Raw genomic sequence first — 26,862 nt, 5'->3', positions numbered from 1 at the left:
TACTGGGCTGGTGGCCAGCCTTGCAAACCCTTGGCCAACCTCCTCCAGTTCTCCAGGGGGGGGTAGTTTGATGACCTGGCGAAGGGCGGCAATCTTCTCTACTCCAGTGTGCACCAGTCTGCAGACGGTCGACTTGGGGACATCAAAGGCCCGGCAGACCAGTGGTATAGTCTACGTGATACGCTGGTATAATGTTGGTATGATTTCCGTATACCCTCTTAAAAATGAGCGATGATACGTAACAACATCATTTTGTGACTGCGCTTTCACCTCTTCGTTAATACTTTTGGACGTCTGGAGCTTCCGTCGCCTGTGGCCTGTTGCTAAGCAACAGCAACACACGGCTCTGACAAACCCCAAGTTTCTCTAACGTTATCAGAATTTGATCCGTCCACCATTCAAGTTCGCGGAGCGCTAAACAGGAAGCAAACATGAAACGAAAACAGACGACAATATTTCAATGTTTTCCCCTATTACCACTACAGAAGAAGAGCCATGTCAGGAGGCTGTCCTAAAGGTGACGAACGAGCCCGGCGGTCCGCATATTTAACCGGTAAGTGACATTAGCATAACGTAACATAACTATAGCTAACTTGATCAACGTTAGTGTGGTGGATCAATGGAAGAGAAAGGGAGGGAGATACTGTGTGTGTGTGTGTGTGTGTGTGTGTGTGTGTGTGTGTGTGTGTGTGTGTGTGTGTGTGTGTGTGGTCATAAACAGAACACAATGTTTATAGTATCTCCTTGTTTCGGACACAGATGAGAGCTCCTGGCCAGCCGTGTGGACTGAAAGTCAGGCTATGGAATTTAAGAACAGGCATCCTTGGTTAGAGTGGAGGGACAGAAAGTGAGGTAAATAGATTAGACGACATGAGACGTCCAGAGCACACAACACAGCCCAGGAGCTCACGGAGAAGGGTGGACAGGATGGAGTTGGACATGTGGTGAGAGCTGTGTCAGAGACAGATTCTGTATTCAGAACAGCATACTATCTTGCGAAGATGAACCGACCTTTTACTGACCATGATAGTCTCATTGAGCTTCAGGAAACAAATGGTGCCAACATGGGCACTAGTCTGCACTCAAGGTACAGTTCCACAACAAGTGTAGAACACATAGCAAAAGAATAAATAGTTCACAGTATTGTGACGTCTTCTAGCAAGTTGTCTGTTCTCATTGACGAGGCTCCATCTGCAGGGCGAGTGGACTAACAGTGAACACAGTATGGACATGTCGAGTGCTTTTTCAACCCTCATTTATTGAGGTGAAGCTTATTTGTCTTGTAGCACTTAAGGATGTTTGCTTGTTCATTTAAGCTGATACAGAACATAGTTTGACAATGATTTAAGGAAGATAATAGGGCTGAACAAGTTTGAATAAACGAATGCATTGAAAAATATGTTTAAAATGATTATTGTGTGATATTTGTGCAGATCTATGCGAAACAAAGATGTTTTTTTAAGTGTAGGATATGATGTGTGGGCCAGGACATCTGTAGCATGACCTTATTTAATATATTACTTGAAAATTGCAGTCGGCCATATTGAGATTGATAAAAATGTCGATTAATTGTTCAACCCTCGAAGATAAGTGGGCTTTTTCCATCATTGTTCATTCTTTTATTTTTTAATTGTTAATGTCACTGGCAGTTAAAAGTCACATAAAAGTGCTTATAATACATTGACATGTTGATAACACATAACCAGTCTCAAGACTAGCTATGCATTAGTGAGTGTGATGGTGTCCATGAGGTGTTGCTTCGAGACAGGTGTCGCTCCGCGATGCGTCGCTCTAGGATGGATGAATACAATTACTACAGTATACCCACTACAAAAAAGTAGACTACACCACTGCGGCAGACCACACTGTATGACAAGCCGTGTGCCAACCAATAAAGGGTAATTAAAATATTCACCTCATGTGACCAGCCGTGTGTGTTCTTTGATGGCAGGATCCTCAGCAGGGCCTCCAGAGACTGGCGCCCCAGTCTGTAGTCCTGCATGAGGTCCCTCTGGCCATCAAAGAACACAGCAAGGACTGTAGCTAAAAAAAAAATGGCTATGGGATCGACATCCATCTGCAAAATAAAGATACGTGTTGCCTTCAGCACCTCGCTTTTACTAAACTGACAATGAATTGATCTTACATTAAATTGCTGTTGGTGAAACCATACTGCACCAGACGAGTGATGCTTACCTCCATTAAACCAATAGCCAGTTGTAGTCGTGCCCGTCGGCACCTGGACTGCTCCTGCATTAAATACATCAAGGCCTACTGCAATGCACGCCATGGCATCAGACATGTTGTGTTTGGAAAGGTTGAACCTCTTTCTATCCAACATGTATATTGGTACCTTCTTCCTAAATGACCTCAATGGGTTTCAGCTGGTAGTTTTTCACTGACCTGCTTAGCTTTTAATTCAGCTGCCAAACCATTCCGTCATTAAAGAGCTTATGAAATGAAGGACACACTGTTCTTATTAGGATAATATATACTATTATTAATGGGAAATAATTCGTCATTAATGACAATATGCCCGCTGTATTTATAAATCGTGATTTATTACAACTTTCCATGCTTGCTTCCGATGTTACACGACCGCTCCGGACCAAACAGCTTTCGAGTAGAACACTTGTTGAATAATACACAAACTATATGGCTGATGTCGGACTCTGGCTCGGATATTTCGACAGAATCGAGTGACAGTGAGTCGTCAATAGACTCGGTGCACTTTCAAGAAGAGGAGGGTTTTATTGAAGAGGATGCCGGTGTGGTGGAATCAGATCATGCGGGCGAGTCTAACGTGGTGGAACCATACCAGTTTGAGCCACAGTATTCAAGTCGCGGTAGAGATACAGACGGGAGCGAAAATGGGGACGATGATCCTGGATTTGGCGGAGATCCGGTGCGGCAACAGAACACAGACTGGTATATACATTTGACTTTAATTCATAGAGATTCTCAATAAATAGTAAATAAATAATAAACAGAGCTGGTGCACTTGGCTCAGGCAACAGAACACAGACTGGTATACATTTGATTATAATTCATAGACACTTGGCTCAGGTAACTGTATCACACTCTGCTAGGCTTGGAACTCACCACAGAAGTAGGTCTCCTCCTAAAAATGCAATTATTTCTCAACTATCTTTTGTACATTTAGGTGTACATGTGAAAAATGTACAATCATGGAAACAATTGAAGAGTGCCAATGCTGCCAAGAAAAGGATGTCATGGTGGCCAACATGGAGGAATTCAATGGTGCAAACATAACCTGCGTAATAGATCTCCCAGGATTCCAATCAAATGGTCTGGATGTGTGGGCGTGCAGACAGCCTACCATCGTTATTCAAAGAGGGACAGACAACAAGCAGGTGATCAGCCACGTAATGAGTAAGTTACTTGTGTTCACAAATGTGTAGAGCGCAGCAATTTGATGTATTTTTGGGAAGTCATTTTTTTTGGGTCACTCTGGCAAAGTTACAGAATAAATAGATACATAAGCAAATAAGGTTAATAAAAATAAATAAAAAGTGATTACCCTCGACATTTATGATCTTGTATTTTACAGAATGTATCGCTATGTGGCATACCGCCAGCTAGTGAGATTTTGCTGGGGAATACTTGGTAACCCGAGCAGAATCCCACTGCCATCATGTGCCATTAAAAATATCCAGGCGACGTTTCCATCTGACATCTACACGTCGTTCAAGTATCCATTTCCATCCGGAGTTGATACGGCACACCAATACAGATATCGGTACATTGCTTTACCAGTTTTTTGTTTAGGTCTATAAAATAGAAAGTTCAGTATTTATTTATTTTTAAATTGTAGTGAATTACTATAGTTTAAAAATTAACCTACTTTTTGCAAGGTGCCAAACGTCGAACCGATGGTCCACATGTTCTTGGTTTTCCTTCAGCCATTTGTTGTCTGTCTGTCAATTGTCTTCATGACGAGGTTTTCACTCTCCAAGAACTGGACACATCGCACAAGCCCCTCTTTTTCCATGTGGACACTTGAAGGGACTTCATTACTCTGGAAATACATTCAGAACACACATAGTATTTTATAAAGATGGCTATCATCGAGCATTTGATTTTCAGCGGTCATATGTAAACATGGTTAATGCTTTGAGCTTGAAATGCATCGGCCAAAAAAAAAACACTCCTGAAATGATATTGTTTTGGGTTCGATAGAAAATATTCTCAGCTGTGTTTGGCTATAAAGTATTTGGAGGAGGCTATTCATAACATAGGATACATTCACTAATACTGACCTGCACTAATTGAACATCCAACACCTTGGTTATTGTGAGGTCTTGTATGGTATAGGATCCATACTTGGCACAGCGACCAGGGCTATCACAGCGTCCATCCCCTCCTAACACCAGTTCTTTGTGTTTGTTCGGCTCCTTCAGTTTCTGCACAATGTTGTTCCGATTCTTGGTCCAGACTGTCTTGATTGCAGGTTGAAGGAATGGCTTCTGATGATTCAGAAATGTCCTTGTTGTGATGGTGTAGCAGTTGATGGATTTCAGTACCCTCAGCACTTTTGTTGGTGATGTACCCGCAAAAAGAATTCCTGCTGACAACAGCAGATTTCCAGCAGGAGTTTTATCAATTAAAGGTTGATTCTGCCAGGACCTGTGAGAAAAATATATCAATTCAATTTTCTATCATACAACCTGTATGAGTATCTCATGAATAGGACCACCTGTCAATCATGGCCACAAATATCATTCTCTAATACATATTTCGCATGGTCATCATTTAAAAATATTACCTTTGAAAACCACAATGTTTGCAGTTTTGATCGATTTCCACAAATGTGCCCATTGTTCTCCGAAGGCGACCTGGCGAGTTCTCTTTACACATCGGACAATGGGTGAATAGTGACATCAGGGAAGACATGAACACAAGCAGAAGCTTACTCCTAAGAGGATCAGTGTCGTCCTGGTTGTCACTGTCCCTGTGAAATGGACAAAGAGTAAAATGATCAAGTCTGCAATAAATCGCTGGATCCGGCCCTGCATAATGATAATGTAGCAACATTTTAAAAAACACGACAAGACAATACTCATCAGCTGACGAATCAGATTCCACATCTGATGGGCTATAAAGATGATCATTTTGATTATCCTCTTCATGTTGGCTATTGTCGGCTTCAAGCTCTTTTTCCTCATCAATTGTGTCCCTTTCAGGAAGGTTTAGTGCAGGTTGCACTGAATCCCAGCATCCACAGTGTCATCATGTGTTTGTGTCCCAACAGTACACACAGTTGGTTTGACTTCAATTCCTGAAAATATTATATAATATTATATAGTTATATATATACGCATGTATGTATGTGTATTTGTATCTTACATATCAATATTTAAATATTATGATACTGACCTTTGGAACAACCAACATGGATTCGAACTTGCTGACCTGAAACGTGGTCGTGCCTGCATGGACTTGTGGTGTATTCGTGGAGGGGGGTCCGTTTGCACATCAATTTCATTATGAAATGTACAAAACATAGCACAACTTTACAAATATATTTTTGAAACTAGCTTGAAATTGTATTGAAAGTGTTACAGGCTTGGCCTGTCACTTCAAGAGTAGCAGCCGCAAGGGGTTGTGGGTTGTGGGGTCTGTGTGTGTGTGTAAAATGTGATGGCCAAGGCGAAGTGCGGAGGTATGAAGAGAGATACGAAAGCATGGGCGGACTGGGACACAAATTCGGCCCGGGACGTTCAGACGCACCGGCCCACGCGTGCGGACCACCCTTGTAGCCTACAGATAAATTATACATCCATGCTCATATACTGTTATGGCTATATTCCCCAGAGTCAAGCCATAACTGCAGCTCTCTCACTTTCCTCAGGGTCAACTGCATAAGAAGAACATCAGCAATCAATTAAATTACCAATATTATATCAATATCAAAATTCGGAAAGGAACTACTTGTCTAATTCAGGCCTATACAATGCAATAGTGAATTGGCCACACATCTCTGTCCTTATTATTTAATATGATAATATTAATATTATATAATTTAACTTGGAATACCATGAGCATGCATCGAACTTTATGCACAATATAATAGTCTGGGCAGCCCTGCAGCCCGTTCTAGGTTCTGATTGGCTATCTAGGTTAGCATTCTAGCTTCTGATTGGCTGTCCAGGTTGTCAATCACAGCCGTGGGCATATTATACTAGTCATAACATTGCTAAACTTTTTCATGACGGTTTTCTCAGGGAGCTTGTTTGATGGGTGTACCTCTGACGCGGGCCTCGCTCTCTCCCTGCCCAGCCCCTTCAGTATTAGCCTACTTTCAAAAACATAAGATTGACAACCAATCAATAGCCCCGTAGTCTGTATTCTATCTATATGGCGCTGGTCTGTAGGCCTACGCAATACAGTGTCAATGTAACTGATTACTGTGAAGAACGTGAATACACGGAGGTTCTTCCCACAGCACCCGAAGCCCCGTTTTCATCCTTTTTCCCCTCAAAATGTCTGGGCAGCTGGTCACCGGCTGACAACAAGCCAAGTCAGAAACACGAATCGACGGTTCCGGTGCCGAGATACCGTTAGTAAATAAGGTAACACAAGTTTATACATAATATAATATCTAATAACATTCATAATACAACATGTGGTTGAATTGATTGAGAGAGCAATGCTATAAAATCAAAAAAATAAATATATGAATTATGTACATACATGTGATGAAGATACAAATTGTATTTTTACAGTCCGTTCTGTATACTTACTGGTGTAGACACAGCTTCCTCCCCAGTGTGAATGTCCAATAGATTGTCGCTATCCTCAGTTCTGTCAGTGGCTTCATTTAACAACGTTTCCAATACCTATGTAACAGGGTTTCCGCTAGGATTTTTTCTCGCCGGTCAAATGTCCGGGCAGAATTTATTTTACCGGACAAATTTGAAACTTACCGGTCATATTTCAATAATAATAATAAGAGTTGTGTAGCAGAGTTTCCGTAAGCAGGTAATTTACCGGACTATGAGCAGATATGCTTCAGTTTAAAACTCAGTTCACGGGGCTCATTTTTATATTGCTTCAGTTTATAATCGTAACAGATCGAAAAAATTCAGATTAATTTTCAATAAATGATTCCACAAACAACATAATTATTACATTCAAACACACTACTTGTAGTAGATAACGTACATTATTCAGAAGTTTACATTACATTTGAATAATAACACGGGAGAAACGGATCCTCTCTTTTCCCCTCTCCCTCTCTCTCCCTCCCTCTCTCTCTCTCTCCTGACAGCCCGTCAGTTTCTCATGCAGCTCCTGCAGCCCGCTAAACAGAGGGCGTGGCTTCAGGTGATCCTGCAGAGCTGCGTGTCTCGGTCAGACTCAGCAGCTGATCTGATCTCTCTCTCGCGTCCGGTTATACTTCACTCGCGTTTATGTCCATATCGATCAGATCCAGCTCTCCTGATCGGCCTTTATAGAGAGCACCGATCAAACTATTAAGAGTGAATATCGGCCGATCGATCGGAGCCTCCCTAATTATTACCAGACACTTTGACCGTCAGGTTTTGAATTTACCGGTTTTTTATAAATTTTACCAGCTAAAAACCGGTAATTACCGGCTAACGGGAACCCTGCTATGTAATACTATTGACATTTTCATAATTTGAAGCAGTTGTATGAGGTATACTTTTACTATAAATGCTGTTCATGGGCAAAGTGCATGCAATAATATATGACATCGTGACTTCATCAACTCATACATGTGTGAGATTTTACATGTCATTTTGATTCAGGCTTTATGCTTGTAAACATTGAACAACAAGTAGCGCGGTTTACCTTCGCTCTCTCCCTTTTGGCGAATGCATTTCACCGTCTCTTTAGTGGAGGACTCTGCATCGGGGGACGTCATAGACTGTATATATAAATGGACGTAGTGTCCGTGAAGTCACCCATAGGATTCTGCAGAGTTGCCGTGAAGCCCTTAGTAGGCGGAGTCGGCCACTAACGGCTCGACTGTGCCGTCCGAGTCTAATCCCGCCTGCTCCAAATAAGGGCAAAGAGGCGGAGCCGAGGCGGGACCTGCTGCCTCCGAACTGGAAGTAAACAGAGCTAGCTCAGGCTAAGAAGCTAAGCTAACATGACATACATGCATACCAAGTTACTGCTAACAGTGTAGTTCCCCTATATAAACGTTACATTCATAATCAAATGAGACAATCTGCAAGAGAATTAGCTATATTTTGTTATTCTTAATGCTTGTCATTCACACGTTGAGAAAAGACGGACTCCACCGCCCGGACCTAACGGAGTCGCAGTGGGCTAGCTCCGGGACGCCGGCTGGAGCTAGCCCCCTGCGGCTCCGTTAGCTCCGGTGGCCACCACTGGGATAATTGGGTCCCCTATTAACATTTGCTCCCGTTTAGCATTATAGCCATAGACTATAAAAGTCTTACCCAAGGCTGAATCATAAACTAAAATGTATATGTATGCATAAAGGGTTACGTCCTTAGCTGGCTAATAAGTAACAAGCTAAGCTACCAAGGCAAGGCAAGTTTATTTATATAGCACTTTTCAACGCAAGGCAATTCAAAGTGCTTTACAAAAAATTAAAGACATTAAGCATTAAAAAAGAAAAGCTAATAAAATAAACATTAAAAGGAAAAATACATGGATAAAAGTTACAATGCTGTCTAAAATATGAATAGTTCAATTAAACATTAAAAGAAAAAGTACATGGATAAAAGTTACAGTGCAGTCTAAGATATGAATAGTTCAATTAAAAGCAGCGACAAAGAGAAAAGTCTTCTTGCTGGATTTGAAAGTAGTCAGAGTTGCAGCGGACCTGCAGTTTTCAGGGAGTTTGTTCCAGATATTTGGAGCATAATAACTGAACGCTGCTTCTCCATGTTTAGTTCTGACTCTGGGGACAGGAAGCTGACCAGTCTCTGAAGACCTGAGAGATCTGGATGCTTCATCATTTAGCAGGAGGTCAGAAATGTATTTTGGGCCTAGACCATTCAGTGCTTTATAAACCAGCAGCAATATTTTGAAATCTATTCTTTGACACACAGGAAGCCAGTGTAAAGACTTCAGAACAGGAGTGATGTGATCCACTTTCTTAGTGTCAGTGAGGACTCGAGCAGCGGCGTTCTGAATCAGCTGCAGCTTCCTAATAGACCAAGCACACAAACACCTGCGAACGGGGTTAACATGTATAATATTATCATTTTAGACTTCTTGGAAGTTCTGTTAGTACATTCAAGCGCACAGCACGATATTTTAATTGTCTGGTATTTGTAACGATATTCCCTAAAAGGCACAATCACCACGAACACGGCTAAAGCTAAAGGGTCAAGTACAGTACTAGTGTTAATTTTGTCAGCTATTTTTTAATTTAGTTTTAGTCATATTTAGTCACCTTCATCCTGTTTTTATTTAGTCAAGTTTTAGTCGACTAAAAGTCTGAGCATTTTAGTCTTATTTTAGTCGACTAAAACAGTAAACATTTTAGTCTTATTTTAGTCAAAGAAAACTCATTATTTTAGTCTACTTTTTGTCTTTTTTAGTCTTTTTTAGTCATCAGATTATATAGAACATTTCAGTCAAAGTAGTCTAGCCAAAACCCATAATTTGTCATTTTAGTATATAAATAAATAAGATTATCTTGTCCTTATTTGATGAAAAACACAGGTTGAATGATTAAGCAGCTTTGCGGTGTTTGTACCAGCTGTGTTATGGCCGCATTGCTTCCCTTCTGATGAAACAATGCATTCGCTTTTTTTCTCCGCCTCATTGTAGCGAAAATGGGCCCAAATATCACATCGTTTCTTTCTCCCAAGCAGTGGTGGCTTTAGACTTTTTCGTTGTCAGTCATTTTGACGGACAGGATCGTAACATTTCCGTCATAATCTATTATTACCCGTAGAGTGCACAATGTATCACTCACTCGCGCTGACGGGGGGGTATTCGGTTAACGCGAGTGCGACCACTGCTCCCAAGCCCTGTTGTTGCCATTTTATTTTCTGTTAAATAAGGTTAGTTAGACCCGAGTCTTCCTGACAGTTCATATTGTGCCGCTGCCCGGTGTAATTCAAATGTTCCGCCGCGCGCAGCACAGAAACAGCTGCTGCCCTGCGCAGCACCGGAAATGGAACTGCTGGGAGAAAAACTGACTATCAGAGATTTAACGTTATCTTTGATAATATTTCGTCTCCTCATTTTTCGTCAACGAAAGTAAAGAGAGATTTTGGCATAGTTTTTATTTAGTAAACTACATTTTCGTCTCGTCACTTTTCGTCAACGATATTGCATGATGATTTCGTTACAGTTGTTGTTTACTGCCGTCGGTGCCGTCTCGTCATCGTCTCGTTTTCGTCATGGAAAAAAAGGTCGTTGACGAACATATTTCGTCGTAGTTTTAGTCAACGAAATTAACACTATACAGTACTATGACTAACTAACGTTGTAGCCTCTATGGTTGTAGCCTAGCAGAGTGGACAAGTTGCTGTTAGCTGACAGTGAGGCATGTACGTGTCCATCAACGTGACCACGCCCTAATTTATGCAAAAACTTTAAGACCTAATATAAATAGAAGGGTCGTGTTAGAGAACAATTCACTCACAGATTCATAATCATGAAGGTGGAATCTAACTATATTGATAATAATATGTATTGCATCCATGGGTAGAAACATGTAAAGTTGGGCATTTTAACATGGGGGTCTATGGAAATTGCTCCTTTCTGCAGCCAGTCCCTAGCGGCCCATGTATGAACTGCAGTGTGTGGCACTTCCGTATTAATCCCGGCTGTTCCCCAGAGTTTGCCGCTTGGGGACGTGTAGGAATTGGCGAGGTGGCTTGTGCTGGCATTTGGGGTCTTGGCAGTATTGTTGGAACAGCATCTTTGTTCAGTTTGAAATTCTTTTTTAATCCAATTTCCTTAGCGAGCATTGTGGACTGGTCGAAACACGATCTTGCTGCCCACAAATTGTAGGTTTCATCGACCCCGGCTTACCTGGACCAGCAAAGTCCGCCCTCGTACGACGCACTTGTTTGGTCCATATACGCGACATTTGATACTTTTTTGGCCACAAAAACATCCCATAGCCAGATTTGGAGACGGCCCCACATCCCCATACCACACATCGCTTTCCGATTATTCTTCGCGCTGGGAACACAATATCCTTGTGGTTGAAATGAACAGAAAGGGGCCCTACACACCGGTCCCAGGATGGCCCATGCTTTAGGTTGATCATGATATGTCTGGATCGCGGATTATTTAATTCAACCTAACCCTAACCTAACCAGCCAGTGCCTTCTCATGTGACCCCATATGTCACTATCTGACAGTCATTCTAAACTTAACCTGTCACTACGAAAGAACAATTTGATTCTTATGTCTGGGCCTCTAAAATGGCCACCTTCACGCTGTGAAACTAAATAACATTTTAATGAAGTTAAAGTTAGTTATCACTGCAGTTCTAAGAAACCGAAAGTCGCCAGCCATTTCAAAAACAAAAGATTGAGAACTGAAGATAACATAATTGCATTTAAGAATGATTTACTAAAGCAGAATTGGAGGGTAATATATGAGAGAGACGATATTGACAAGGCCTATGATGAACTTCTAAACATCTTTAAAGCACTTTGACAAAAACTGTCCTGTGAAACAATGCAGAGAGAGACACAGACAAACTCACAGTGCATGGATCACTAATGGCCTAAAAAATGCCTGCAAAAAGAAAAATACACTATATAGACAATTCTTAAAATATAGAACTTCAGAAGCAGAAAATAAATATAAAAGATATAAGAATAAATTAACCCATATTCTGAGGATATGTAAAAAAGAATACTATAATAAAATATTAGAGAATAATAAGAAAGGTTTATGGAAAGTATTAAATAGTGTCATTAGAAATGGATCAAAAATAATGTTATTAATAATAGAGAAGATGTGGTTAATGGTTTTAATGAATTATTTGTAAATGTGGGGCCAGATCTGGCAGAAAAAATTAAAACCGTAGAAACAACTAAAGGGGAAGATACGGACCTTTGGAATGAAAACAATAGCTCTTTCTCACACCAGTCGAAGAAAAAGAAATCATCGATACTGTGCGAAAATGTAAAAGCAAATCCTCGACCAATTGGAATAACATTGATATGATTATAGTAAAAAACATTATTGAAGAAATTGCAGAACCATTGACTCATCTCTTTAACTTGTCTTTTCAATCTGGTAAATTCCCAAATAAAATGAAAATAGCAAAAGTTATACCATTATATAAAACTGGGGATATACACCATTACACACATTACAGACCTGTTTCATTGCTCTCTCAGTTTTCCAAGATCCTTGAAAAGCTTTTTACAAAAAGACTTGACCGTTTCATGGAAACACATCAGCTTTTGCACGACAGTCAATATGGATTCAGGAAAGATAGATCAACATCTATGGCACTAATGGAATTAAGTGAGGAAATAGCAAACTGCATGGACAATAAAAAACAAGCAGTGGGAATATTTATAGACTTACAAAAAGCATTTGACACCATAGATCACAATATTTTACTGATACAACTGGAACGGTATGGCATCAGAGGGGTGGGATTAAACTGGGTGAGAGATTATTTAAGAACAGACAACAATTTGTTGAAATTGTTGAACATAAATCAGAATACATGAACATAACTTGTGGAGTACCTCAGGGGTCCGTGTTGGGTCCAAAGCTGTTCATAATATACATCAACGACATTTGCAGAGTATCACATATATTGAAATGTATTTTATTTGCAGATGACACTAATATTTTTTGTTCCGGTGACAATTTGAAAGAGCTAATGGAAGTGATAACAGCAGAAATGATTAAAGTAAAACATTGGGTTGACACAAACAAATTATCATTAAATATAAGCAAAACAAAGATTATGTTATTTGGAAAACATAAAAACAAATCCACAGATACAATTAATACTAGATAACATACACATAGAAAGAGTATATGAAATTAAGTTCCTTGGTGTGGTTTTAGAGCACAAAATCAGCTGGAAACCTCATATCACTCATCCTAACCCCCTAAACGCACCAGGAGCGTCTGCGCCACGCTGCGACCTTCTCCTGCGACCTAACACACCAGGCGGAGCGTCGTGTGTGCAGCCTCGCAGTTGTTGTTGATTTTGGAATATTTCCTGGACATTTTGTACTTCTACAAGTAAGTAGGCTACGTAGTTAAATGGTTTATGTTTGTGTCTGTTTAAATCGTGTTTATTGTTGTTATTTCCTATGTTGTTGTGTTGTAGACTACAGACACAGTTAATAATAATTGTAATATTCCAGTTATAAACGACATGAATCAAAGATGTGTTGCTGTATTTTAGTGGTAACAAAATATGCATTCATCATCATAATTATTGTATATATATATAATTTACAGTGCGTGTAAACCGGAGGAGAACGCTGGCATGTATTCTCCTACTTGAAAGACTACGGGGGGATGGGGGGAGGAGAAGGAGCCGGTTTTGGGTGCACCCCCTCAACCTGCAAAGGAGACAACAAGGTGATTTTCATCACCTCGTGGCTGAGCTGAGGCTGGACAGCCAACGACATCACCAATATTTTCGGATGAGTGCAGAGCAGATGGATGAACTGCTGTCCCTCCTGGGCCCTGAACTGACCAGACAATCCACACATTTCAGAGCTGCCATAGAACCCAAGCAGAGACTGGCTGTTGCACTGAGGTAAGATGCCCATTTCACAGACAATAAATCACTGACCACAAGTATAATAAACATTTTAATTAGAAACATATCACCCAAAACAACATTTTAAACACCAACATCAAATAACAGCAAATCAACACAAAAAAAGGAACTATTTACAGTAAAAACAATATGAATTACAAGTCTTCATATTGAGACCCATCCTGCCATGCAGAGCCACTGTTGGAGAACAGCATGTTTGGGAATGGCCCTGTTGATTGGGCTTGTGGGGGTTGGGGTGGAGTTGGCCGAAGGGCTACTGGGCTGGAGGTGTGAGTGGAGTGTTGTGACGTGGGGGGATGGACAATTGGCTGCCAATGTTCCTGTGGTTGTGTACTCTCTCTTTGAAGACTATGGAAGGTGTTTAAAATAGCTATTTTTGCCCGATGTTTCCTGTCTATGTCCAGCCTTTGTAGCATAGGCACCAGACTCAGAGCAAAGTAGTATGACTCTTCAAGCTCTGAGTCTGGCATATGTGGTGTGGCTGGAGGTTCCTGCAGTAGAGAAATTAGTTGCTCCCCAAGGTCTGTGGTCTGTGGCCTCCTCTTTGTGGAACGCTGGGCCGCCGCTGCTGGTGTGGATCCCTGGGGGCTACGGGACCTAGAGGGCCTCCTCTCTGCAGAGGTTGTGGGTACCAGAGGTGGTGGGTCTGTAGGTGGTGTGGGTGTGCGTGGGCCTGAATATCCAGATGCTGCTCCTGGTGTAGATGCTCTCTCTATCTCTTCTAATGGGGAAGGATTTCCCAAGCTGCTTGTAGAACTATATTAAAAGAAACAACAACATGAAATCAATTAAAATATTTGTTCCTGGGATTAATTTATGCAATATGAACATATTTATGTAATTTAAAATAAACTCTTTCATACCCTTTGCAATACATCATGACAAATTACAAAGTTACACAATTATATAAATAAAAAAAATGTGCATACATACCTCCTTTGCTGTATATATGGCAAAATGAAGGACATTATATCTGAATACTTCCAGGCCTTCTGCGAGCCACCTGCAGATCCACTGGGGATGGACTTCTTCCGGTTTTTGACGAAAGCATCCCTCAGTGACTTCCATTTCGCCTTGCAAACGTCGACTGAAAAAAAGAATAGATTCCGATTAATAAAATGATTTTGCTTGTTTTTCCCTTCACAGATACTTGGCTTCCGGGGACTCACTGGTCAGCCTAGCATTCAGCTATCGCCTAGGATGCAGTACTGTGAGAGAAGCTGTCCATTTGGTGTGTGCAGCAAAAAGGAGGTTGCACAAGGATTCTGGGAAAAATGGAATTTCCCAAATTGCTTGGGAGCAATAGACGGAAAGCACATCGTCATCCAAGCACCACCACTGTCTAGGAGTCAGTACTTCAATTATAAGAAGACTTTTTCCATAGTGCTTTTGGCACTTGTTGATGCTGACTACAGGTTCTGAGTGATTCAAGTGGGGGACTTCGGAAGAACAAGTGATGGTGGGGTGTATGCCGGATCGGATTTGGGGAAAGGACTGGAGGCCAGAACACTTCATGTTCCAACCAGCACCTCTCTACCTGGTGCTGCTCACCTGGGTGAGATGCCATTCGTCATGGTGGGTGACGCAGCTTTCCCACTCAAGCCATACCTGATGAGACCATACCCTGGAAAGAACCTCACTCAACAAAAGAGGATTTTAAACTACAGACTTTCCAGAGCAAGGATGGTGGTGGAAAATGCCTTCGGCATTCTGGCCTCCAGGTGGAGAATCTTCCATCAACGCATCAACCTGCACCCGAAAAACGTGGACAAGCTTGTGGTGGCTGCATGCATCCTACACAACTTCCTGCTGGCCCCTAGTGAAAACCAGAGGTTTCTGGATGAGGAAGAGCAGCAAGGAAGACACATGGCACCAGTGAGAAACATGGGAGGAAACAGGGCATCAAGAGAGGCCTGTAATGTGAGGGAGGCTTTCTGCACCTTCTTCAACTCTCCTGAGGGCAGTGTGTCTTGGCAGGACAGGATGGTGTGATTACTGGAACACACAAAAGTTACGACAAAATGATTGAAAGATGTGTTTTTTCATTCCAGAGAATTCGAAAAAGCAAAAAAGTATTAGTTGTTGTACTCTCAAATACAGGTTATTGTTGCATTTGTAAAAAACTGTTCTTTATTTTTTATATCCTATGTTATTATGTATTTTTTTGATAATACATTTCATAATAAATAGTCTGACAAATGACTGCCAAATTATTCTTGTCTGTCCTCACAATTTATCTGACTATAAATTCAAGGTTATACTCTGGGTAGTTGTTTTTTCAATGATGTAAAAAAATATTACAAAGCAAAATGTAGTAGCCCTATATTTGATGAATTACTGTACTATTGTACAATGGCACTTGTGAAATACAATTTCCTGTTTTACTACAATACCTCAGAGGGAAATATTATTTCTTCATTTTACATTTTTCTGATAGCTATACTTTAAAATGAATACAAAATAAATTGAATATTAAAAATTATCATCATTATAATGGGTTAAATAAAACTATTGATCCCTGGGCAAAATTCACAAGCTAAAGTATAGTTAAAAAAACAGTATATAACAATATATATGATGGGAATTTATGCATCTAGGTTTCTACAAAATGTTCTCAGACAGAAGGGTGTCGCTCTGACCATTGTCAGGCAATTATCATATGGATGTTGGGGGTTGTAATTAACATGATGCTTCCCCTTCTGTCTGCCCCATTGGCTTCAATCCTGTGTCTCATCTGTATATCTGATTGATTCTGTTAAATGCAATAACTCTTTATATAAATACAAAATCATATAATATATATATACAGTATATATATGTTTATATTTGGATATAGGAAATAAGATCTTACTTTCTTGTGAAATGCAAGTTTACTATTTTTTTTTAATGACTTTCACAACATGTTAAACTGAATGGCTCTGTACTGTACATACAAGTATTCATTAACTTTAAAACATTAATATTTACTTTCCACTCCAATAACTCCACCGACTAAACACCAGACCTTGTCCTTTCTGACGTTGTCTTTGTAGTATTGATGGGTTATGTCATACAAAATAGTGTGTTTTTCCACTTCGATGATGAATCGCTCTTCGTCCATTTTGGGTGTCGTATTGTGAAAGGGGGTCTGCAACACGAGTTTATTTGGGGGATGGGCCTGGGCCGGATGAACGTTCCACTTCCTGCCTGCGCCGCGCTGCGCCGCTTCAAAAATAGGATTCATCCTATATTTTAGAAATTCCTTGCGGCGAGGAGCTTCCGAGCCGCGGCGCGTCTGGTGGAACAGCACCCATTGACTAGAGTGGCCGCGATCCTTACGACCGCCGCGGCGCGGTCGTAACGCGGCGCAGACGCTCCTGGTGCGTTTAGGGGGTAAGTGTGAGTGTGGCAGGGTGCAGTCTTACATTTGAAGCAGGAGAGGAGCGCAGATGTCTTTTAAGTTGTCCCAGTCCAAAAGGTGGGATCAGTTTATTTGAAGAAAAATAGGTCCAAACTATTACAGGGTTTTTACCTTCTCTCTTTACAACATTATCATACTAAACAAAATGATGCTGTGATCATGTTCAAATATAAAACTTTAATTCAGTCTTACATTTATTACCAAAATTGTAATTCCAACTGCCCAATTCAGTTGTGATTTCTTAAATCTCCCGATATAATTTAGAGGCATTTCCTCATAAATGACCGGTGATAATAAAAAGCATATTCAAACTTTCATTTTCACCCAATCAATTTCATACCTTTTTTCCGACACAGACGGCGGGAATAACATTCAAAAACCCATTCCTATCCGCATGAATTCAGAGGAAGATTCCTCACAGCTGGCGGGACTAATATTCACAAACACATCTCCCATCAAATCATTCCACTCAGCATTCAACCAAGAAATTTGAGAGATATTTACCAAGTCTGAGAGATCCTTACTGAGAGCTATTAACCCAGCTCTGAGGGCCAGAGCCTACCGGGAGAGAGTATACCAGGGGAACCCCCCTCTCTCTCTCACTCCCTCCCAAAAAGCCAGTCTCTTTATGCTCAAAAAACCGGATAGAAAACCCCAAAAACACCTCCTCCATACCCAACCATTGAAAACGACTGGACATATTCTATTGGCTATGGTATAAGACACACCTTCCCATGTTTGTGTAAAAAAGGACATGACCAGACATATTCGATGGCTGACCTAACCACCTTTTTGAGGCCTCAATGTATTTCTCCTTAAGTCCGGAGCCCCCCTCCCTGCTGTGAGAGGAGGGCATAAATCATTATAGGCCTTACACTCAATTTAACAAACCACTTGTGTTTTGTTTGTGTAAATATAGAAAAACCTAAAATATGAAGCATTTTCATTGTGGGTTATACAAGAATATAACTGATTATATTTGATTATAACTAACTTTCGTTTTAAGTATTCAAGATACTATGAAGATCTCAACACAACCTACAGCCGTTATGCACATTACAAAAAAGGGCTTTAAGAGTTATCAATAGTGTTGGATACCTTGAACACACCAATGTATTATTTTTGAAGTCACACATATTGAAGTTCATTGATCTGGTTAAATTTAAAACGGCACAAATCATGTACAGAGCAAGACATAATCTACTTCCTAGGAAATTAAAAACATTGTTCATAGACAGAGAGGGTGGGTATCATTTGAGAGGAAAGCTACATTTTAAACAACTCAAGGTCAGAACAACTCTGAGAAGTATGAGTTTATCAATCTGTGGGGTGATTTTATGGAATGGTTTGGAGCAGGAGTTAAAACAAAGCACAAGCATAATTCAGTTTAAAAGGATGTACAGAAACACATGAGAATGAAGAAAGGTGATTGAAGATGAGAAATTATTGTATAAATGTAAATCTAAGTAGGAATAACTTGCATAATGATTTAAAGGACAATCATTGATCAAGTAAGGGGTGGGAATTAATAAGCTAATTTGTTCCTCCTACTCCCTTTTGGACACATATGATTTATTATTATTATTAATATGAAGACTTTTTTTTTTTTTAATACACAAATATTACCATGAATGTGGATAAATGCTGTATTATAACAATACGGTATTCTGTTTTTCACATTTGTTATTTTTTATTTGGTTTTTTTCAATCTGTTCGAAATAAAGACTGAAAATGAAGGAAAAAAATGAATACAGTACATTATTTTGTTAAATAACAACATGGTGATGTTTTGTAAATGATTACATGTCTCTTATTTAGCACAGAGTATGATATCCGTGACATATGGATCTGAACAAAGTTCCACTGTACATCCAGCGTACTGTATCCGACTTTATTTCACATGAGCTCCAGTGTGGAACCCCACTGCACCCCCTGGTGGATCAATGATCCATTGCAGCTGGCTTCATAATAATTACATTTATTTATCACGGGGGAGATCTCAAGTCAAGCTGGAGGTTTTCGCTTGAGTGAGGGCAGATCACGTACCAATCACGGCCCTCGCGTTTCAAACTGTCTGAAATGAAGCGCTACATCTGTAAGAGATAAATATCCCACACCCCTAATTTGAACATATGTTAACGTTATAATTTACCACCGCCTTATACACATTTTTACTGAATAGAGCTTCATAATGGGACTCAAGCTAACGTTAGCTAAGATAAGATAAGATGAACCTTTATTAATCCCAGAGGGGAAATTCAGTTGTACACAGCAGCAACAGGGTAAGCGTGAAAAAAAACAGTACAGCAAAGATTCAGACAGATCAATAAAATCTAAAATAAATAATAAATAACATAAAATCAAGGAAATAATGATAATAATAATAATAAAAGACTATGAAAATAAATAAAAATAAGAGTAAAATAACTGTCAGCATATATACATATTTGGTCATCATCTAAGTTATAAAGTGCGGAATAAGTTAAAGTGACAAGTTAACATGGGTTGTGGAAACAGTGTATATTTACGACCAGTGATTTAATTTGATTTATTTTTCATATTTAACCCCTTGTTGTGCAGCCTGATGGCTCCAGGCACAAAGGACTGTCCGAGGCGCTTGGTGCGTTGTGGTGGAGGGATGAGTCTGTGGCTGAACGTGCTCCTCGTCTTCACTAGCTCTGCATGGAGTGGGTGGGAGGGGTTCTCTAGGATGCTGTCGAGCTTCCTCCTCATCCTCCCCTCTGCCACCTCCTCCAGATTGTCCAGTTGTACTCCCACTACAGAGCTAGCCTTCCTCACTAGCTTGTTCAGCCTGCCAGTGTCCCTAGTGTTTGTGTTTCCACCCCAGCACACCACGGCAAAGAAGAGCACACTGGCCACCACAGACTGGCAGAACATCTGCAGCAGCCTCGTGCACACGTTGAAGGACCTGAGCCTCCTCAGGAAGAACAGCTTGCTCTGTCCCTTCCTTAAGAGAGCATCAGTGTTGTCTGTCCAGTCCAGTTTATGGTTCAAGTGCACTCCCAGGAACTTGTAGCTGTTCACCACCTCCACATCCTCCCCCCTGATGGTGATGGGGGTCAGAGGCCTCTTGCTGTTCCGCCTGAAGTCCACCACCAGCTCCTTAGTCTTGCTGATGTTGAGTCGTCAGAGAACTTATAGCTAACTTTAGCTAGTTAGCTAGACAATAAAGCAACTATTTCTACTAGTATTACGTTATCAGTTACATTTCTAGAGACTATAGCCAAAGTTAGCTAACGTTATAAAGATATTTAACTTGTATTTTTAACTTACCTCCTACGAACAGCAATTTGGCTGCAACTGGCTTCGACTCCTTTTGCGGTCGACGTTTGGCAGGCCAAATCACCTCGATCCAGCCTTGCTCCAAATCGAGGTCTTCCCTGCAGGTAATTGTATCTTTTGCAGCCCTGTTTACATCCTTTATGATAGATGTATTTTCTGCTCTAACCGACCCGTCTGGGAAATAGAACAGTCCAAATGTTGGTGGGTCCAGCAGAGACATGTTGAATTGTTGTAGTCTGGCTGCTCAATTTCAAACAATAACCATCCACCGATGCACTTGGCTCCACCACAGTCGGCGCGCAAACTGCTACATTGTGATTGGACGTTGTTAGTGACTCGTCCAATCACAATGTATACTGCTAACGGTACCGCTACTTTAGCTTGATAGCTAACCATGGGTACTTCCCCACCCTGGGTGCTATTTCATGCTCTGTCTTATGTTTGGCTATTTCCCTTCCTCCTTTACTGGTACCGATAGGCCCGCGTGTGTTAAATGTATTACAGTTGCTAGGTTGGAGGCGGGAATCATAGCCATAGAAGCCCGGCTCCGCATTTTAGAAAGTAACTCGGCTATATTAAAACCCATGTTAGTCGGTACAGACCGGCAAGAGGTAGCTTGTACTAGTCGTCCTCCGGCAACTCCCGAGCAGCAGGGAGACTGGGTGACTGCTCAGAAGGGGCATAAAGCGAGACTCGCAGGTCCCCACCAACCCGTTCACGTATCTAACAGATATTCCCCACTCAGCGAGACACCCGCTGAGAAGCCAACTCTGGTTATTGGTAGCTCTATTATGAGACACATGAATTTAGAGACCGAAGCCTCCACAGTCACATGCATTCCGGGGGCCAGAGCGGGCGACGTTAAGGCGCATCTTAAACTGCTGGCTAAGAATAAACGTAAATACAGTAAGATTGTTATTCACGCCAATCAGAATGCACCAAACTTAATGTGGAGTCGGTGTGTAGTTATGCTAAAACAATGTCGGACACCGTAATCTTCTCTGGTCCCCTCCCCAATCTGATCAATGATGACATGTATAGCCGCATGTCATCGTTTCAGCGCTGGTTGTCTTGGTGGTGCCCAGCAAACAATGTGGGCTTCGTAAATAATTGGACAGCCTTCTGGGGAAAACCTGGTCTGATTAACCTGTTTTTCAGGTCTCAGGCTCAAATGACATTCCCAGAACAAATGACCATATCTTCCCTTCTAAAAGGGTTAAATTAATAATCTTTTTTCTCAAAGTTGACCTGACCGAAGTTACTGAGTCTATGTAAGTTTACTGCTTGGCTCAGATCCACCAAACGTCAGCAAGATCTCACCTCTATTAACTCCCCGAAGAACCAGGTTCAATTAACTGCTGTTTCAATTCAGACAACTCTTTTTAATCTGTTTAAGCGATCCCGAAGGATTTTGGTATCAGTAAATGGGGTGTGTTCCTACCTAAACGTGAGTGTGGCAGGGTGCAGTCTTACCTTTGAAGCAGGAGAGGAGAGCACAGATGTCCTTTAAATTGTCCCAGTCCAAAAGGTGGGATCAGTTTATTTGAAGAAAAATAGGTCCAAACTAATACAGGGTTTTTACCTTCTCTCTTTACAACATTATGATCATACTAAACAAACAAAAAAATGATGCTGTGATCATGTTCAAATATGAAACTTTAATTCACAGTCTTACATTTATTACCAAAATGTTTCACTTCAACTGCCCAATTCAGTTGTGACATTTAAAATCTCCCGATAGAATTTAGAGGCATTTCCTCATAAAAAGACCGGTGATAATAAAAAGCACATTCAACCTTTCATTCACGAAATCGATTCACATCGATTCCATACCTTTATATTTTCCGTCACAGATGGCGGGGACTAACATTCAAAAACCCATACCTATCCCACAGTTTTCGGAGGCAGTTCCTCACGTAGGTAGGTACTAATACTCACAAACGCATACCTATCCCACAGTTTTCGGAGGCAGTTCCTCACGTAGGTAGGTATTAATACTCACAAACGCTTCTTCCATAAAATCATTCCATTCAGCATTCAAAGAAATTCCCTCATTCAAAGAAATTCACTCAGCATTCCAACCAAGAAATTCAAGAGATATTTACCAAGTTTGAGAGAACCTTACCGAGAGCTATTAACCCAGCTCTGAAGCCCTCACTCTCTCCACCCCTGTCTTTATGCACCAAAACCGGATAGAAAACCCTAAAACACCTCCTCCACACCCAATTTTGTGTAAAACTGGGCATGGCCTCTGATGTACAGGGTTGGACATAACCAGACATTTTCTATAGCTTATGGCATAAGACACACCTTCTCAGGTTTGTGTAAAAAGGACATGACCCCTGTAGGATTTGAAAAATATTATTCTCGGCTATGACATAACCGCCTTTTTGAGGCCTCAATGTATTTCTCCTTAAGTCAGGAGCCCCCCTCCCTGCTGTGAGAGGAGAGAGAAGAAACTGCCTACTCTCTTATCAGTGACACCCATACATCATTATAAGTCTTACACTCAATTCAACAAACCACTTAGTTTATACTGTAACTATAGAAAAACATAACACATGAAACATTTTCTTTAGAGTTATATAAGAATATAATTGATTATATTTGATTATAACTAACTTTCGTTTTAAGTATTCAACCTGTTATGGAAATGCCAACACCCCCTTGTTCGATTTAGACATGTGACATCTCTTTCTGACCGTTAGAGCCAATAGAATCCAAGGGAAATCGTCCCGCACACACTCATGTTAAAAAAAAAAGTTAGCCTCTCTGCGCATGCTAGCTTGCCTTAGAGGGGAGAAATATCGCTGCTCTGATATCAAGCAACGGAAAAGCTGTTTTATTGCTTATGGATTATCAGAACATTTCAAAGGGGACACAGACACATTAACTACACCATCGTTTTTTATCGTTTTAATACCATTGAAGACCAGTTTAGACCAGGCAAAGACGAAGGTAAGCCATGTTAGCGTTGTGAGCTACCTAGCACCACTTGTTTTGATGAACGTTAGATTCTGTGTCTCCTTGCGATCATAAACGATGTGTCGGATGTGGACCTAGGATAGATTATCGGTGCAGTAAAGTATTTTTTTTCCCGCTCGGGTCATTTAGATCAGGGGTTCCCAACCGACCGGTACCGGGCCACGAAATAGCTGTGAGTTTATCGTAATATTTGCAGAATTATAAATATATAAAAATATTTTATTATAATATTTTGTTCAAAAAGTGTTTCATTTTCGCACCTATACCAGTCATATTATTTCATCCAGTAGCCCAGTTAATCTTTCATCAGATAACCGTTGAAAATGGTTTTATGATGTTCCGAGGGATTCGGCAGCTCAGCCTGGTCTCAGCCTCTCGTACGCACGAGAAAGTTACCGGTGCGCCGAGTAGGAAGATGAGCGCACAGGAGACAACCGTTTGATTGCAGACTGTTATGTTTATGTGGGGAAATGGCAGTGCATACATTATTTGAGATGTATTTCAAACTCAGACTTAATTTTAAGGACATGTCGGCCAGGGGTGTAGAGCTATTTGTTTAAGCACCGGATTGGCAAAACAGGAGAGTAAACCAGTCTGCCTTGATCTATGAATTCATGTCCGGGACTCTCACGGTATCTGCTGCCCGCAGCTGTTTTATAGAAGGAAAACCTTCACTTCATGAAATGGCTGCAGCACCAGGAGGCAGCGGGACGTGTAACTCCGCTTCTGAGAAGTGCAGCACCAGCGCGCCGAGAGCTGTGCCTTTTTACGCACCGCCTTCGCTGTGTTTACCTTCAACAGCTTAAGAGTGACTGCAGGCTGCTACGTGTTAACCACACACACATCGAACTGCCCGATTACTCCCCCTTTTATTACTTTTATGAAGGAGATGTCCAGTCACCAAGGCGCATGATGTGTGTGTGTGCTCTGCTCAGCTCTGTGTGTTCGTGTCTGTCCAACACCGGCATTTGTTTTCAAATGACCATGAACAGTAATTTACACACATCTGGCTAACTCCATAGGTAGCCCATATGCGGGTGTTCCCAAAAGAAGTTAATCTCGATGTAGTGCTAAATGCTGTCGGACGTGCACCGGAACGAACGTCACTGTCATATCTTCTGAACACACACACACACACACACACACACACACACACACACACACACACACACACACACACACACACACACACACACACACACACACACACACACACACACACACACACACACACACACACACACACACACACACTTCATGATGCGCCTTCTCCTCGTTTTCCCAGCATTCACTGGATTATCCGTAAATCATACAAACGAAACCAAAACGTTGATTTATCCGTTTTCCCGTTTTGGTTTAAAAACTGAATAACGTCGGTTTTCCGTTTTTCCCGAAAAACCAAAAAACGAGACCGGTTCTTTTTTAAACGTTGTTAATATGTTTTGGATACATATTGTTATTTGTTCAGGCTGTTACATACAATTAGCCTCTGTTGCTACCTGCTGGTGGTGAGTACATATTAAAATCAGTTAAAATGAACAACCGGTCCGCGATTTTGTTTTAATGTATCTGCCGGTCCTTGGCACAATAAAGGTTGGGAACCCCTGGTTTAGATGCTTCTTATGAGAATTGTGTTTTGGTAAAAATGGTTTGCATCGTCAGTTAGCTGAGATTATTCCCGTTAATCTGGAAGAACACATTAATAGGTTCTTAAATATTGAGACACAGTATCGTAAAAAAAAAAAAACTAAAGTACCCTTCGGACTTAACAGGTTAAGAGAGACGGCATTCATCCTACTTTGGAAGGTGCAGATCTCATTTCAGCAAACATTTCAGAGCTTTGTGGACCATGACAAACTGGAGTTGAGACCAGGAGGCGGAGTCGCAGTGTTATATGTTTCTCTGCGCTCTCTCCAATAAAATACCCAATATTAACGGTGTGTGCGTCTGCCTCGTATCTCTTCCACAAATCATATGGTCAATATGGAGAGTATGAGCCCCATTGTTACTGCCATCAGTGCTCTAACTATATGTATATATATGTATTTTTTAGGGCTGTCAAACGATTACAATTTTTAATCAGATTAATCACAGCTTAAAAATTAATTAATCATGATTAATCACCATTCGAACTATGTCCAAAATATGCCATTTATTTATGTATATTGTTGTGGGAATGGAAAGATAAATGAAAGCAGGCGGATATATCCATTTAACACAGTATCTATGTTTATTATAACATTTTTCTGCGTGTCAAAATGAAAGACAACCCACACACCTATCAATCATCAAACCGTGGGGTCTTAATTCATTACGTGTTGATTTCTATCAACGGGGAGTACTTCAGGAAAGTCGACAGAGGGGGGGGGCGCGCTAGTGGAGTACTTCGTGACCACAGAGCGTGAATGTTGTGATCAGCTGTTTTAGCGCAGTTCTCCAGTGAAGGGGGGGAGTCTCCCTCCGCAGCCGGTTGGCGTAGTTTGGGCACAGTTCCGTTGTACAGACCGACGTTAACAGCAGCCCTGTCTGTGCACACGGAGACCGACTCTGTCGTCCGGTGATCGAACCGCCTTCTGGAAAAGCTTCACAAGTACGTCGGTACGCCAATGCGCTTTGTGACACAAGTGACGGTACTAGGGATGTGCATCTCCATCACTGAGGCCGATGCGATGCGCATCTCGATACGTTGCCACGATACGATACATTAACGATACATTTGAAACACCAGGCGATGCGATACGATACGATTCACCCCTGTTGCGATACAGTTCGATACGATTTGATTCAACATTATGCGATTCGGTGCGATACGATGCGATTCAACACGATGCAAAAATAATGATACTTCAATATGGTACGACAGAGGATTTTAGTTTTATTCCTTATATGCAGCAAATCATAAATTAACAAAAAAGTGCTTTACATATTCGGTACTGCACATCTCATCATGCCGTTTATTTTTTTAGCTCTCCAGAGTAGGCTACAGTACAATTGTATAACACCTCACAGTTAAACAATGTAAGGATGCATTGCTCATGATTAACAATGTGCAAATAACAGCTACCATAGTGCAATGCCCAGCTGCCAGCCTGATGTGCTTAACACTCATTCTAACTTACCAGTGAGCAGAAAGCAGTGGGTTCTATATGAACAATAAAGAATAACCTTTCACAAACAGGTATTTCATAACTGCTTACAGTGAGGAAGACATTTAAATTAGTATTGGCCGTCACAGGCTGCTGTAAACTAAACACCACTCTCTCTGACAGAACACCTCACTGAGTGATTTAACTCATATGTCTAACTTTCAGGTTTCTCTTTTCAGCCGCAGACCCCATGTCGCCTCTTTATGTGCGTCGCTAAGTTCCTCGTACTACTACGGCATCGTTAACAATTTGCGAGCGATTTTTCAAGT

The 26,862-nt window shown here is 41.0% G+C and overlaps 2 pseudogenes; both read left to right on the top strand.

Annotated features, from left to right (window-relative positions):
* Positions 1–2,662: 2,662 nt before the first annotated feature.
* LOC139434561 (uncharacterized) lies at positions 2,663–15,751 on the top strand (annotated as a pseudogene).
* Positions 15,752–20,887: 5,136 nt separating this feature from the next.
* LOC139434560 (uncharacterized) lies at positions 20,888–25,300 on the top strand (annotated as a pseudogene).
* Positions 25,301–26,862: the final 1,562 nt, after the last annotated feature.

The sequence above is a fragment of the Pseudochaenichthys georgianus genome, chromosome 10 (genome assembly GCF_902827115.2).
Source record: "Pseudochaenichthys georgianus chromosome 10, fPseGeo1.2, whole genome shotgun sequence".
Lineage (NCBI taxonomy): Eukaryota > Metazoa > Chordata > Actinopteri > Perciformes > Channichthyidae > Pseudochaenichthys > Pseudochaenichthys georgianus.
This window is presented reverse-complemented; position numbering and strand designations above follow the sequence as displayed.